We start from the raw sequence: 10,632 nt of genomic DNA, 5'->3' as shown, positions 1-10,632 counted from the left end.
TTTTAAAGACGGTGTGGACAACAAAACAACAAAATGATGTAGAGAAAATGGAAGGAAGATGGCGCTCCCATCGTTTAGGTCTCGTGAAATCTCCACAACGCTGCCTCAGAATCACCATGAAGCAGTGCTCAGCACCTTTTCCAGGTGACACTAAAAAGCACCTGTTCGAATCGCCATGAAGTTGAGATTACCTTTTCTAGGTGGCACACTAAAAAATTGCTCAGTGCGATGCTATAAAAAATGTCATCCTAACAGAGCCGTGTGTTGTCCCACTATATAGCTACCCAAGAACTTATTTTTTTACACATTTGTAAATTTCGCAATTCTTTTCTAATGCTTACCAAACTTAGCGAATTTCCGTAAGAAAAATCCCAAGTACTTGATAGGAAGTTCCATTTTCCTAGAGTCCCTAAAGTTCAACTTTGACGAAGTCTAGAGGTTTTCTCAAAAACACATTTCTGCGTTTGACATGTACTAAAATTGGGGACATATCTGACCTGACCCCAAGCTAAATGTGCCTTTTAAGAGGAAGCTTTAGCTCAGGCTTAACTCCGTCGCGGCCTATTTAGGTGCATGTAAAACGCAAAAACGCTTTTCTAAGATAACCCCTGGACAGATTTTAAAGAAATTTATTGCATTCGAGAGGGAAAGTAAAATTCTAGTGACTGTTTGAAATTTAATCTCGATTTAGAACCAGACTTTTGTAAAAAGAATTTTAAAACTCCGAAAGTTCTAGAAACGAATAGACACCCGAAGTTTAAAAATAATAGCTCTTCATCAATAATAGATATGGCGGTTTCGTAAGTTGCATTTATACTGGCCTCGCGGATCACACTTGGCGGGATCAAAAGATCAGCTGCCCAGCTAGATAATGGGTCGTATGCAGTTGAACACTTAAAACAAACATTACTTAATTACACTAAGAAGGTCAAAAAAGCAAGTTAAAAGTAGACAAAACGTGCAGTTTTCAGCCCGTAAAAAGTTGTCCGGTCTCTAGGGCCGGTGGGGCGAGTCCGCCCGTCCCGCATTTCTTCAACCGCGGTTTCTATCCCCGTCACCGCCCCCTAGGCCCGGGAAACATCTCCCTACACCTCAAAGCGTCGTCAGTGGCTCACTTCTAGGAACCGAACGGAGGGTTCGGGTCCTTTCTTTCGCGCACAGCTCGGAGTCCGCGGAGGGTCAGTAAAAGTGAAAGAAATAAAAGTAAGAAGGCTTGCTTCCCTCTTCAAAGAAAAGTCCGGCCGTGCATTCGCGATACGCACAGAACACTTCCCGTCTGCTGTCTTTCGCTCTTAAGACGCCACCAGTATATCACGGTGACAGAAAACGCACAACTTTTGTTGGTCGGAAGAATGTTTTCGCGCCCTCTTTTTGGCTGTTTTCAGCTTGACCTTGCACACGTTTCAACCCGCGCTGAGCAGGATTCTTGTAATCACTCCGACGGGATAGTCATTGCGGGTTGCTTCTTTATCCGTGAGTAGAACGCTGTTGCCTTCTTTGAGGTCGGCCTCTGCTGCTTGCCATTTTCGGCCTTCCTGCAAAGTAGTGACATATGTTGTGCGCGTGGGCTTCCAGAACTTGTTCGCCCGGTTTTGCACTAGACGCTAATGCCGTTTGTAGAGGTTGCTTGTGTGTAATTGCCCAGTTGTTATAGATGCGCTTCCGTGTTTGGGGTTGAGAGTGTCGCCGGAGTTAGGATTGTGGACAAAAGCGTGGCAGTTTGGGCGAGTTGGTACGTCATGACTGTTTTAGGCTTGTAGCGCAGCTCGGAAGAGCAAAAAAGGAAGGAGGTAGGGGTAATCAAAGGAAACGGAAAACAGAGTGAGCGCTAACTTCCAACTGACAGTTTATTTCGTGACACAAGACTACTTATACACTCGGCACCATATGACATCAGGAGATAACAAAGAAATGAAGCAACAAAACCGATAGTAACCAAGTGGTAACATATTCAGACAGCCTGTGGGTGCAGTCGGAGATACGCCAATTCATTGCTAGATAATAACGAAGGTGAGCTTACACTTACCTGGCCCAGACCAATGATAGCTTTTGCTTCGATGATTTCTCTTGTGAGCTGATTACGACTGCGACCAAGAATGACGCAGTCCTCTAAGACAGGTTCGCAGCCACACGTTTTGCAGTGCTGCGCAAGAAACCCCCCAGCTGTGATACAATTCTTGGCATTGTAACTATGTTCGCGCAGCCTGTCATTCAGGCATCGGCTAGTTTGACCAACGTAACGTTTTCCGCACTTGAGCGGAAAACAATAAACGACACAATGTGTGCAATTGACAAACTTATTTTTGTGCTTCTTGTCACAGGAAAGAGGAGCTACCTTATTGGGATTAGTGAGTTTGCAAATCCTCATTAGCTTGTTAGGGGCAGAAAACACGACACGAACATTCGCTCGCTGGGCGATTTTCTTAAGATTATGTGAGACGGTGTGAATATAAGGGATCACGCTAGTCCTACCCCTAGTAGTTACAGGGTTAATCTGCGCGCTGGTTGTCTTTTCTGCGCTCTCTTAGAATTCGTTCTGCTATTGACACTTGTAGGGACACGGGATAACCAGCCTGCGAAAGCCGATCGCACTGAGAGGCAAAGCTTGACGAAACAGTATGGTGGCACGACTTTTTCAAAGCATTATTAAGGCAAAGGTTAGCAATGCCTCTCTTGATCAACTTGGAATGGGCAGAATGAAACGGAAGAAGTGGTTTGTTAGCACGAGGTTCATAGGACCAACACGTATGAATATCCGAACAAGCTAAGCGCAAATCCAAAAACCGGATCTCATGATCCTGTGGGAGCTCGTAGGTAACGTCAAGGGGCGCAAGGCATTCTTGGACTATTGGCACTACCGAGGCAACCTCAGTCTGCTGTCAGTCTGCTGTCAGCTATTTCGCAGACAATTGATGAATTTGGCGTCGCCCGTTTTCAAAATAATGCTGGAATGTCTAGTGATCACTTTTTAGAACTTTTGAGCTTTTATTTGTCATCTACGTTCATCACATGGAATGACACCATCTATTTGCAGAAAAACGGAGTGTGCATTGGTTCGTGCCTTGCCCCGCTCCTCAGTGATTTGTTTTTAGCTCGCCTAGACGTCGCCATGTCAGTCAACCTTTGTCAAACTAACATTTTTAAAATATTTCGTTACGTGGACGATTTTTTGTTCTGTGTTCAGTGTTCTCCGGCTGACCTTGAGACTGAGGTTCCCTCGGTAGTGCCAATAGTCCAAGAATGCCTTGCGCCCCTTGACGTTACCTACGAGCTCCCACAGGATCATGAGATCCGGTTTTTGGATTTGCGCTTAGCTTGTTCGGATATTCATACGTGTTGGTCCTATGAACCTCGTGCTAACAAACCACTTCTTCCGTTTCATTCTGCCCATTCCAAGTTGATCAAGAAAGGCATTGCTAACCTTTGCCTTAATATTACTTTGAAAAAGTCGTGCCACCATACTGTTTCGTCTAGCTTTGCCTCTCAGTGCGATCGGCTTTCGCAGGCTGGTTATCCCGTGTCCCTACAAGTGTCAATAGCAGAACGAATTCTAAGAGAGCGCAGAAAAGACAACCAGCGCGCAGATAACCCTGTAACTACTAGGGGTAGGACTAGCGTGATCTCTTATATTCACACCGTCTCACATAATCTTAAGAAAATCGCCCAGCGAGCGAATGTTCGTGTAGTGTTTTCTGCCCCTAACAAGCTAATGAGGATTTGCAAACTCACTAATCCCAATAAGGTAGCTCCTCTTTCCTGTGACAAGAAGCACAAAAATAAGTTTGTCAATTGCACACATTGTGTCGTTTATTGTTTTCCGCTCAAGTGCGGAAAACGTTACGTTGGTCAAACTGGCCGATGCCTGAATGACAGGCTGCGCGAACATAGTTACAATGCCAAGAATTGTATCACAGCTGGGGGGTTTCTTGCGCAGCACTGCAAAACGTGTGGCTGCGAACCTGTCTTAGAGGACTGCGTCATTCTTGGTCGCAGTCGTAATCAGCTCACAAGAGAAATCATCGAAGCAAAAGCTATCATTGGTCTGGGCCATGTATGTGTAAGCTCACCTTCGTTATCATTATCTAGCAATGAATTGGCGTATCTCCGACTGCACCCACAGGCTGTCTGAATATGTTACCACTTGGTTACTATCGGTTTTGTTGCTTCATTTCTTTGTTATCTCCTGATGTCATATGGTGCCGAGTGTATAAGTAGTCTTGTGTCACGAAATAAACTGTCAGTTGGAAGTTAGCGCTCACTCTGTTTTCCGTTTCCTTTGATTACCCCTACCTCCTTCCTTTTTTGCTCTTCCGAGCTGCGCTACAAGCCTAAAACAGTAGGATTGTGGAATCTTCGGGGTCAGGCGAAGTGGGAGATATGGGTCTGGCATTAATGATTGCTGGAACTTCTGCGAAAAATGGTTGCAAGAATGTCATGCGTGAGCCGTTTATGACGTGACTGCATGAGAATTTAGTCAAGAATGCGGCGTGCAATGCCGATCATTCGCTCCCACACACCGCTCATATGGGACGCGTGCGGTGGATTGAATATCCATTTGCAGCCGTTTCCGCGGATGTGCTTGCCTATTTGTGAGCGAAGATTCCCCTCTGCGCTGATTCCATGTTCTCTGCACGCTCCCATAAAATTGGTCCCGCAGTCAGAGCATATTACAGCTTGATGGGCCCTCGCACTGCTAAGAACCTTCGGAAGGCATTAATGAAACTCGACGTGTCCATTGATTCCATCAGCTCATTGTTAAGCGAACGCTTAAGCAAGTGAACATGACTGCCCAGCGCTTGCTGTTTGCAACACCACCACTAGTTCGGCGAGAGGCAATCATCCGGAGACCGACAACATAAATTCCAACATTTATTTACTTACTTATTTACCCACAGCGCCACAGTGGCATTACAGTGGGGGAGGGGGGGTGTACAAAAGAATATATTACAAGGGCAGTCACAATGACAATGCAAACACTTCATTGTCAGTAATATTAACAAGAAATGAAGATAAGGCATTCCATTCTCGAACAGTGTGAGGAAAAACGACATCTTGAACACATCGGTTCTTGACCTGAATTCACGCGCTTTATGAATATGATCAACCCGCTCGGATCTGTAGTGTGGACGAAAAATGTACTTCTCCCTAGGAATAGCAATCTTATTGTATTATATGCTATGAAAAAATTTAAGCCTTAGCTTTCTTCTTCTTACTTCAAGGGGTTCCCATTCTAATTCTTTTTTTCTGCCAGACACACTAATGTATCTACTATAATTCCCAGAAACATTGTGGGCCGCTAAGTTCTGGATTTTTTCTAATTTTTCTCTGTCGGTCTTTGTAGGCGGGTCCCATACAGTACAACCATATTCCAACGCGTACCTTATATAAGTTTTAAATAGTAAATCCCTAGAGTCTTGCGGAAACATTCTCGTGTTACGGCGCAAAAAACCCAACATTTTGGAAGCTTTCCTAGCAACATAATCAACATGTGGATGCCAACATAGTTTTGAGGTGATGTACACACCTAGATACCTATATTCGAGAACAATTTCCAATAAGTGGCCGTTTATGTTATAGACGCAATTAGGTACATTCTTTCTCCTCGTGAAACGCATGTGCACTGTTTTTTGCAAATTTATATTCATGTGCCACTGTTCGCACCACCGGTGCAATGTATTTTGGTCTTCCTGCAAAGCAAGCGAATCCTGGGAATTTCTTACTTCTCTGTAGACTACACAATCATCAGGGAAGAGTCGCATGTGAGAAGTAATATTCGCTTATATGTCATTAATGAACACAAGAAAAAGCAACGGTCCCAAAACTGACCCCTGTGGGACGCCTGACGTGACGGAAGTTACATTTGATTTGGCTCCATTTATTGTGACATACTGACACCTTAAACTTAAACATTCCCTAATCCATTCAACAACCTTCTCGTTCACATTTGAACAGCGCAACTTGTGGACTAAGAGACAATAAGCTACGACGTCAAAAGCCTTTTTAAAATCAATGAATGTGCAGTCAATGATGCTACAACGATCCAAAGCTTCGCATACTTCATGAACAAACTCGGTTAGTTGCGTAACACAGTATGTCCCTTGCCGGAAGCTGCGCTGATTTGGATTTATTAAGGGATTGAGATGATTCATTATGTTCGTATATAAGATGTGCTCTAGAGTTTTACAGGCATTACTTATTAAGGATATAGGACGGTAATTAGAGACCAATTCCCGAGACCCGGTCTTATGAATAGGGACCACGCAAGCGACCTTCCAATCTGCAGGAAGAGAACTAGTGAGCAAATATTTCTTGAATAAGAGAGCTAAAAAAGGAGATACAGTTTCGACACACAACGTTAAAAGGCCATTGGACAAACCGACTAGATGTGTCCGCTTTGGACACATCTAGTCGTTGAAGTAATGCAGCAGATACCAGCATTCTTCGTCCACGTGAAGTGGTGTAGCTTCCTCTGCATGACCCTTGATGAGGAGCTCATTCATGTAGTTCACGAAACGTTCCCTTGTTTCTGGATTTTTTCGCAGGTTATACCGTAGCGACAGCAGACGAGACAGAGTTTGTTCTCTATTGTTCGGAAGCCGACATCTCGATGTGGGAAATGGGAGAGGCGCGACCCAACTGTTTAATTTGTCTTGGGTGAATTCACAATTCATTATCCTGAGGAATGTCTCGTCTTCCATGAACAGAGCATGCTGAATGTCAAGTTGTTTCGAAAAGATTCGGGGAAAGAGTGTCATCCAATGTTGCAGTCAATAGTGAATCACTTGGGACCTCATCCGCTGTGTAGAGAATCGGTGCCTCCCTTACAAAGAAATGCCTTGAGCATGGCTCGAAAAGTGATGGTCATCCTCTGTCCAACACATGGATCTTGAACACATTGGCGCTGCCCGTTTTCCGCGTATGACCTACGCAAACGTCGGCGACACTGACTCATCCGAGGTCGAGCTTCTGAACATACGGCGCGTCGTGGGGTCCGTTGATTGTCCGACTAACCTTGTGAGCCCTTAGGATGCCTCGGCCAAGGAGGAGCAGTATTACAGCCGAGGCGGAATGTGATTTGCTACAGCCTTCAAGTGCGGGTCGTGCCGTGCAGCGTCAGGTGCTGGAAGTTCATCTCTGCCTTCTGGAATTGCCTTGCACTGGAGGAGAGGCGGAAGTGGTAACTTGAATTTGCCTGACACGCTCTGCTCGAAAAAGCCATGAGCGACTCTTCCAACCACTTTAGTACTGCCGGAGCAAGTGCGGAAAGTGTATTGCGTAGGCGTCCCCTTCACATTGAAATCGTTGAGAATTGCTGGCCTAGCCAACGAGCGTAGTAATCGAATGTTTGCCGTGGACGCTTCATGCTCTGCTATCATAACCTGAGACGTTTCAGTCGTCAGCTGGTCCTGATTCATTTTGTCGTGCGTGCTTCACGAGGTATCTCACTCAAAGCGGACGCATCTGGCGAAGCCTGCTAACCTGCTCGATGAAATATGAAACCAGCCCACCTTATCGTTGCACTTCTAGGCGATGCCGTGTCCTTGCAGTAGGCGGATGTCATGGTCAGACCAGAGGACTCGCAGTGCGACGAATTCCACTGCAGCGTATGTTGACTTGGCGGCAGATGGCAGTTGACTTAACTTTTTTACAATACTGGCCTCGCGGATCGCACTTGACTCGATTAAAGCGTCCTTCGTCTAGCTAGATGACGGGTCCGCCGCAGTTGAACACTTACAACAAACTTTAATTGCATTAAGAATGTCAAAAAAGAAAGTTAAAAGTACACAAAACGTTCAGTTTTCAGCCCGTAAATAAAGTGGTCCTGTCTGTACGGCCGGTGGGGCGAGTGTGCCCGTCCCGCGTTTTCCAACCGCGGTTTCCATCCCCGTCGCCGTCCCCCAGGCCCGCGGAAGATCACCCGACACCTCCAAGCGTCGCCACGGGGTCACTTCTAGGAACCGAACGAATGGAGCAGGTCCTTTCTCTCGCGCACAACTTGGAGTCCACGGGGGGTCGGTGAAAGACAAAGCAATAAAAGTAAGGAAGGCTCGCTTCCCTCTTGAAAGAGAAGTCCGGCCGTGCGTTCGCGATGCGCACAGAACAGCATTCATTGGAGTATTCAAGGGGGAGAGATCTTATATGTCAACTTATATTTTATGTGAATTTGTTACGTTTTTTCAAGGGTTTTTCAAAAGCTGTATTTCCATATTGTTACGTAGGAAGACACCGACGAAAAGCTATTTACAAGTATATTTACAAGGCAATACGCCGCAGTTGACCAAGAGGCAACAGCCCGCGCTAGCTTCCAAACGTCGTCTTCGTGTTCTTCCTTCTCGGCTCTTCGTCATTGGGAATACTACCACGTAGCACTACCCCCGGCGGCAAAAGCGCCGTCCCGGAGCGACTAAAGGCTGGACTCTGAAGCAGTGTAGTAGCGCTTGAGCCTACTGACGTGCACGACATCACTAGACGCCAGAGTAGATGACGAGGTTGAGCTCACAGGAGCAATTTCATAAGTCACAGGCGTCACCTGGCGCAGCACGCGGTAGGGCCCTGTGTATCGCGAAAGGAGCTTTTCGGAAAGTCCAACGTGACGACAGGGCGACCACAGGAGCACGAGTGCACCAGGCGAAAACTGTACGTCACGGCGGCGGGCGTTGTACTGACGCTGCTGCGTGGTTTGCGAGTCCATCAGTCGAGCACGGGCAAGCTGGCGTGCATGATCGGCGAGGGCGATGGCGTCGCGCGCATACTCGGTTGTTGAGGTCGCAGCAGGAGGAAGTACCGTGTCAAGGGGCAAGGTCGGTTCGCGACCGTAGAGTAGATAAAATGGAGAAAATCCGGCGGTGTCGTGCCGGGAAGAATTGTAAGCAAAGTTGACGTAAGGAAGGGCAACGTCCCAGTCGTGGTGGTCCTTCGATACGTACTTCGACAGCATGTCGGTAAGAGTACGGTTTAAGCGCTCTGTCAGGCCATTGGTTTGAGGATGGTATGAGGTAGTCAGCTTGTGTTGAATAGAGCAGGAACGCACAATGTCGACGATAACTTTCGAGAGGAAGTTACGACCACGGTCAGTAAGCAGCTGTCGCGGGGCGCAATGCACTAAGATAATGTCACGCAAGAGAAAGTCCGCGACGTCAGTGGCGCAACAGGTAGGTAGAGCTCGCGTGATAGCGTATCGGGTGGCGTAATCAGTTGCGACGGCTACCCATTTGTTCTCAGAGGATGACGTGGGAAAGGGACCGAGGAGGTCTAATCCAACACGAAAAAACGGTTCCACAGGGACGGGGATCGGCTGGAGATGACCGGAAGGTAGCACCTGAGGCGTTTTCCGACGCTGGCAGGGATCACAGGCAGCAACATAGCGTCGGACGGAGCGAGCAAGGCCAGGCCAATAGAAGCGGCGGCGGACGCGGTCGTACGTGCGGGTTACGCCAAGATGTCCTGCAGTGGGTGCGTCATGCATCTGAAAGAGCACAGTCTGTCGTAGATGTCTTGGCACGACGAGAAGAAGATCAGGGCCATCAGGGAGGAAGCTCCTTCGGTACAGAATGCCACCCTGGAGGACATATCGGCGAACGGATGCGTCGGTAGGTGTAGAGCGCAGACGCTGGATGAGTACTCGCAGCGATAGGTCTCGGTTCTGCTCATCGGCGATGTTAGCGAAGGCAGACACAGAGAAAATGCCGTCGGCGGTACTACTGTCGGCGTCGTCAGGCTCGTCTACCGGGTAGCGAGACAGGCAGTCAGCGTCCTTGTGTAGTCGGCCAGATTTGTAGGTGACAGAGAATGAATATTCTTGGAGGCGTAAGGCGCAGCGACCAAGTCTTCCTGAAGGGTCTTTCAATGAGCATAACCAACAAAGCGCGTGATGGTCTGTGATAACGGAAAAGGGTCGGCCATATAAGTATGGGCGGAACTTCGCAACCGCCCAAACTAGGGCCAGACACTCACGCTCAGTGATGGAATAGTTGCGCTCCGCGGGCGAGAGGAGCCTGCTGGCGTAAGCGATAACACGGTCGTGTCCACGCTGGCGTTGTGCCAGTACTGCGCCAATTCCGTGACCGCTGGCATCAGTACGGACTTCGGTAGGCGCAGAAGGATCGAAATGGGCCAGAATGGGAGGCGTTGTGAGAAGATCGATGAGAAGCGAGAATGCAGAGGCCTCGTTATCACCCCACTGGAAAGGGGCGTCTTTTTTCAAAAGCTCGGTTAGTGGTCGTGCTATGGCCGCGAAATTTTTGACGAAACGGCGGAAGTACGAGCAAAGGCCGATGAAGCTGCGCACATCCTTGACACACTTCGGAACAGGGAAGTGCGTAACAGCATGGATCTTGCCTGGGTCCGGTTGCACTCCGTTCGCGTCAACGAGATGTCCAAGGACGGTAATCTGGCGACAGCCGAATTGGCACTTCGATGCGTTGAGTTGCAGACCGGCTCGCCGAAAAACGTCCAGGACTGCTGAGAGGCGCTCGAGGTGCGTAGCGAATGTTGGGGAGAATACTATAACGTCGTCCAAGTAGCACAGGCACGTGGACCATTTGAAACCGTGAAGAAGGGAGTCCATCATGCGTTCAAAAGTGGCAGGAGCGTTACATAGGCCGAACGGCATCACCTTGAATTGATAAAGAC

At 47.8% G+C, this 10,632-nt stretch overlaps 1 protein-coding gene across 1 annotated transcript in view; it reads right to left on the bottom strand.

The window, feature by feature from the left end:
* Positions 1-941: 941 nt before the first annotated feature.
* Positions 942-10,632, bottom strand: part of LOC139051707 (uncharacterized) — a 133,879-nt gene continuing 124,188 nt past the window's right edge. The window contains exon 17 of the mRNA XM_070528674.1: positions 942-1,535. The gene's annotated coding sequence lies outside the window, so the exon portion shown is untranslated. The remainder of the gene's footprint in view (positions 1,536-10,632) is intronic.

Source organism: Dermacentor albipictus, unplaced genomic scaffold, assembly GCF_038994185.2.
Source record: "Dermacentor albipictus isolate Rhodes 1998 colony unplaced genomic scaffold, USDA_Dalb.pri_finalv2 scaffold_14, whole genome shotgun sequence".
NCBI classification, from domain to species: domain Eukaryota; kingdom Metazoa; phylum Arthropoda; class Arachnida; order Ixodida; family Ixodidae; genus Dermacentor; species Dermacentor albipictus.
Note: the sequence above shows the minus strand (reverse complement) of the source record. Positions and strands in the feature narration are given on the sequence as shown.